This window comes from Anabrus simplex, chromosome 14 (assembly GCF_040414725.1).
Source record: "Anabrus simplex isolate iqAnaSimp1 chromosome 14, ASM4041472v1, whole genome shotgun sequence".
In the NCBI taxonomy this organism is placed as follows: domain Eukaryota; kingdom Metazoa; phylum Arthropoda; class Insecta; order Orthoptera; family Tettigoniidae; genus Anabrus; species Anabrus simplex.
In genome coordinates, this window is record NC_090278.1 from 96,840,955 (window position 1) to 96,847,543 (window position 6,589).

Sequence of the window (6,589 nt, forward strand, 5' to 3'; positions counted from 1 at the left end):
CAAGTCATTCTTTAATTCTGGATTGAAATGTTACTGGGTCGAGAATCTAACACATGTTTCCCGGACTAGGTAGTTCTAGGACAGTCTTTTCCTAATCTTTGCTTGTAATGATGTTACATCCTAACTTGCTATTCAAGTGCATGCCATATCTGGTATGAGAAGTTTGGTTTAATTTACTGATGTCTAACAGTGGAACATTTTTGAAATGACTACATATTTGCCTGAATTTCTCACCTGTGTCCTGTACTTCCTGTTACTGATCATTGAAGAAGAAGTAAATCATAATCACGAATATTTAATTCTTTGTTAGTGCTCTGTCGCGTATCACTGTTAGAGTCTCATCCCTCCTCCACAGACCGTAAAAGACATAACAGTCTTGCCTCCTACCCTTGATAAATCATTTCAGAGATAAGTTATTGACTGAATGAATTCCTAACATGATTACACAAGTAACTAACTGGGTACACTCAACACTGCTGCTGCTGTACTTCCGACGAACAGGACTGGTGGCGCGCGGCCTAGCTAGACACTTTATCGCACCGCTAGACCTCACACAGAAGGCAAGAAATGGGGGAAGAGGTATGTGGCAGCCAAACAAAGAAAAAATCTTTCAACCTTTTACCCAAAACACATATCAATCCTATAATATTCTTCCCCCCTAGTCCCTACCCCTCAACAGTGGTAGCATTCGGCTGAGAGGAAATAACACACACATTCACCAAAATGCTGCTGCCTTGCAGATGTGGCAGGGGACTTCCAAAGGCTAATGGAGATTACCCTGACAGAAAATCCTGTACAGTGTTAAGCCTAGCAAGTCAGCTGAACAGAGTTGACAAGTTTGTTGCTTTCAAAATCAAAACAAGCCTTAGATGAAAAGAATTAAAATTACCAGTCACGACAACAACTCTTCATGCAACTCACAGACAACAACCATAAGCTCATCAGAGATGCAGGGAAGACCAGGATAAATTGTAATATAAGATACCATGAGCATATCAATGCAACCAAATATAATAAATCTTCAGCTATCGGCCAACACATGGTTGATTACAATGATAATTTCACAAATAACAGGACATGGACATAAATATAATGGAAAAATACTACATACACATAGACCAGTACTTTAATGCCAATTACAACCTCAACGAAATCACGGAGAAATCCAATATTTTATTTGATTTATTTATTACTTTTCTCAGAAAAAATAATTTGGCTGATCAAAAATAGCTTTTTCTAATGTTAATTAAAGGTTTTTCATCAAAACAATTACCATCACTCCCACATCATTCGGCCCCGCCTTAAGTCTCCCTCCCTCTCTTCGCACCTTTACCCCACGCTACCTGCTGTACCCGGTAGCTCCTCCCCTCACCTACCTTCGTTGTCATTTCCAACACATCCTCACTCCAGTTGCACACCACCGTTCAAGCCCATCACATTGCCGCGCATTTCTTTCGTTTTCCTCCCTTTTCTTTTTTTTTTGAGAGCCTCGCGTTCTTTTCTCAACATCAGGTTCCATTTGATTCTATCTCACCATATGCAGAACTTTATATACCACAAGAAGCTACGTATATCCAGCCCGTATACATCTGTATACATTTGAACTTTGAGCAAGCTATATATACCCTCTGTACCTCCCCGAAGATTGTATAAATTACGCTATGAAAAATCAGTACAATCGGGCGCACCCTGGGCAACGTTGCAAATTAGCAGCGGCGGATTCTTCCACTACCGGTCAACACAGAAGTAGTAATCCTCCTAAAGGGTCTTTTTTAAGACCACTTGTTATAGTCTCGATAAACATTGAGGGTTTTTCGTGTGCCAAAGAGACCCTATTGGCTGACTTGTGTAAGGAATGTAAAGGTGACATTCTTCTAGTGCAAGAGACTCACCGAGGCTACAACAGCCATCGACCGAAAATCGCAGGCATGGAGCTTGTTCTGGAAAGGCCCCATGATAAATACGGTAGTGCCATTTTCACCAGACCAAACCTAAATATCACATCAACCTCACTAACTGAAAGGGATGACTTTGAGATTCTTTCTGTATGTACGCCACACTTTAGCGTTACTTCTGTATACAAGCCTCCTAATGTTGACTTCACGTTTGAAGAACCTACTAACTTTAAGTACCAGGGCGTAAATTTCATCCTTGGCGATTACAACTGCCGAAGCACATCTTGGGGATACCCAGATTCAGATACCAATGGAGATAAACTGGAAACCTGGGCAGAGAATCATGATCTTCATCTAATTCATGATCCAAAACTACCAGCATCCTTCAATAGCGGTCGGTGGAAGAGAGGCTACAACCCTGACAATATTTTCGTGTCATCAAAAGTTGCTGGGAGTTGTGTGAAGATGATGGGTAAGCCTATCCCATCTACCCAACATAGACCTGTAATCTGCAAAGTGAATGCCATGGTAGTGCCAGAGGAGGTACCTTTCAAGCGAAGGTTTAATTTTCAGAAGGCCAGTTGGGAAAGATTCACCAACGAGCTTGATATAGAAGTTGCCAAGATCCCACCGAAACCTGAGATGTATGAGGCATTTGTCAAATGCGTCCAGACAGCCTCTAGAAGGACCATTCCAAGAGGTTGTAGAACAAATTACATACCAGGAATGACTGATGACAGCAAACAGCTGATGAACCATTACAAAGATCTTTTTGAGGCTGACCCATTTGCTGATGAAACTATCCAGGTTGGTGAGGAATTGATGCAAACTATCTCAGCAAATCGCAAAGTTAAGTGGACCTCACTGGTAGAGAATCTGGACATGAAGTTGAACAGTAGGCGAGCCTGGAATCTCCTGAAAAACCTTAGCGGTGACCCAACAAAACCTAGAAACTTCACCACAATTACAGCTGACCAGATTGCAACCCAATTACTCATGAACGGGAAGATTAAAGGTCGGAATACACGGGAGCAACTGGAACGAACCCCAGGAAGTGAGAACCAAAATCTCCAAGAACCCTTCACCTTGAATGAACTAGAGTCTGTCATCTCCACCTTGAAATTAAATAAGGCTGCTGGCATCGATGATATCAGAGTAGAACAGATCAAGAAATTCGGCAGGACTACTCTGCAATGGCTGCTTACAATGATTAATGAGTGTGTATCTAAGCTTTATATTCCCAAGCTCTGGAGGAAAGCTCGAGTGGTTGCACTACTTAAGCCTGGTAAGGAGCCAAACGATCCTAAAAACTTTCGCCCAGTATCATTGTTATGCCATTGTTTCAAGATCTTCGAGCGCCTTATCCTTAACCGAATTAGTGGCATCCTCGAAGGAAAGTTCATTCCTCAACAAGCTGGTTTTCGACCTGGAAAGTCATGCTGCAGTCAAATCCTGAACCTTACTCAACACATTGAGGATGGTTTTGAACAGCGTAAGGTAACTGGAGTTGCCTTTGTTGACTTAACAGCTGCCTATGACACCATCAACCACAGGAAGTTACTGAGGAAAATTTACCAGCTCACTAATGATTATCAACTAACATCTCTTATTGGCATTCTCCTGCAGAATAGAAGATTCCACGTCTATCTCCATGGTAAGAAGAGCAGATGGCACGTACAAAAGAACGGTTTACCTCAAGGCAGTGTGCTAGCCCCTGTGCTCTTTAACATTTATACTAATGATCAACCCATAATGGAACATACCAGGCTTTTCATCTATGCTGACGATACTGCAGTGGCTGCCCAAGGAAAGACATTTGAAGAGGTGGAGGAAAAGTTGACTTCTGCACTAGATACTCTTGGCTCTTACTATGAAGGCAATCATCTAAAGCCAAATCCCAACAAGACTCAGGTGTGCGCATTTCACTTAAGGAATAGAGAAGCTCGGCGGGAACTGGACATTATATGGCAAGGCAAACGACTAGAACATTGTCTAACACCTGTGTATCTAGGTGTTACTCTTGACCGAACACTGTCCTTCAAGAAACATTGCCACAACACCAGGCTGAAAGTTAGTTCACGGAACAGTATTTTGAGAAAGCTCACAGCCACCACCTGGGGAGCAAGCCCTCACGTCCTGAGAACCTCTGCTCTTGCTTTGTGTGTGTCCGCTGCAGAGTACGCTTCACCTGTGTGGAGTGCATCCACTCACACCAAGGAGGTTGACATTGCAATCAACGAGACCGTACGTATCTTGTCAGGATGTGTGAAGCCAACCCCAGTTGACAAACTCTACCCGATTGTTGGAATAGCTCCCCCCGCTATCAGAAGGGCTGTTGCTGCTGATGCAGAGAGGACAAAGCAGACTAATGATTCTCACCACCCACTGCATGATCACCAGGCTGTAGTCTGTCGACTGAAGTCGAGAAAGAGCTTCATCACCAGGACTCAAGCACTGGTAGGAACACCTGAGTATAACCGCATCACCAGGTGGAAGAGCATGCTGCCGCCTGATACTCCTGCAAAGGAAGAGCTAGCTCCAGGAAATGACCTGCCCTACCCTATTTGGAGATCACTTAATCGTCTTAGGGTGGGCGTACCTCTTTGCAAGACCAACATGCAAAAATGGGCCATACTTCCAGCTGATGGAGACGCATCCTGCGAGTGTGGTGTAACACAAGATCCGTACCACCTGCTCATTTGTCCCCTACTAGAACATCCCTGCACTACACAGGACCTAATTGAGGTGAACAACAAGGCCATCGGAGTTGCTACATTTTGGAAATGCTGACCGGACACGGAATGATGATGACCAATGTTGCACACAATAAATAATCAATCTCTTGACAGAAGGTGCAATTGAGCTATAGAATTCACTGGAAGCAATTCGTATATTGTACTCGATCTGCTATGAAAATCTATACTTTTTTTATTATTATGCAATATTTAATGTTTATGTATGCCTTTGCTGGCAGGACGTAGTGTTACAGTGCACTATGTCTTCTGGTATGGGCTAGATCAATTTTGTTACTTTCAGAGATCTGTCTCAGTCTCATCCTTGGCTTTGGCAATATGAAAGTGACTGAGGTATGAGTGATGCTAGTAATGCCATTCCTTATGCAGCCAGTCCCTGCTATGAATGGTGTGAAAATGTTGCTCATAGGGTCAGTTGATGCATTTCAGTGGGCTTGGCAGACTGATATGTAATAGCAACTCTGGCTCGGTGAGGACAGCAACGGGAAACTACCTCACTCCTCATTTCCCTAGTACGCCTCGGCCATCTATGACAGCTGATGGCAGAGCTGTTGAGGATCTCGCCAGCGGAAGTGCTGACGGACTGAACATACATATATAATGTTTATGTGATATCTTAAACCCCACTGTAAAATTGAGGTGATAGATAATTTAACTATATTTATAGATTCGCTGGCAACATATGTACACTAAACTTGGACATTTTATTGACTATTTTAATCTAATTGATCGGTACCACAACATTTTAATCTCATATAACATTTCCTGCATTTAACCATACTTTACAATGATAATTATTGTATTGAACATATAGTTCACTTTATTAATTTTATTGCTTCACAAGAAGATATTGTTCCAGGACATTCGACATATGAGTGTACTTTATTTAGGCTGATGATGACCCAAATAGGGTCAAAACTAGTCCCTAGCAATGCATTATGATGTAAACATTAATGTATAGTATTGAATAGGTGGATTAAAGCATTCTGTTTAACTAAATTATATGTTCATCCATTTTTGTGCATTTGTCCCTTCCCTTTTCTGTGTTTACCACACTTCCGTCTTACTCTTCAACACTGTAGATCTATAAAGAAGACCCCTTGAATAAGTACTGAAGCCTGCCTCCTTGATGAACCTGACAGAGGACAGTAACATCAGACTAAGAAGGTTGTTATCAATTCAGACCTGTTACTGTCTCAAACATCATTTTGTCGCTGCATCTAGGCTAATATTTTACTGTTTTGCATGGGATTTAAACCCAAACTCAATCCCGTACAATTTTTAATAAGCGATCGTTCCTCGATTTTTTATAATACTGTACAATGCTGAGAGCCCGCCTGGTGGCCATGATCGTTAAGGCGCTGAAGTCTAAGACGGTCTAACACCGAGGTTAGCCGGTTCGAGTCCCGTTGGTCGAAAAAATTTTCACCATCTGAATGTTGGCCGGCAGGGTAGGGGAGGTGGTGGTATACAATTTCTAATCACTAGATTGCGTGCCAAAAGCCTGGATTAAATTCCAAACCTCTCCGCACTGCTCATATGGAGTGAGGGCATATGACGCTGTTGATGGTGATTCGTCCGTCGGATGGGGACGTTAAGCCTTGAGCAGACCCCTTGGTGCTATTCGACAGGAGTAGGCTATGTGCCGGCACCGGGTTTCACCCTCTCCCTACTATCATATATCACGTCATTCATTTCATCTCCCATTAACTCCTCTGATGAGGTTGACGTCAGGAAGGGCATCCGGTCATAAAAAACCGCCACGACAAATTCATCTCACCTCATACCCGACCCCGTAGGGAAACGGGACAAGGGTTGGACAAACAAACTGTACAATGCTGAGAGATTCAAGTTCCCTGAAAATGTCTTCGCACATTACTCTAGTGTGACATCCACTGTCCTCGCATCTCAGAACTACTTAATTCCTTTAACTCACTTCTA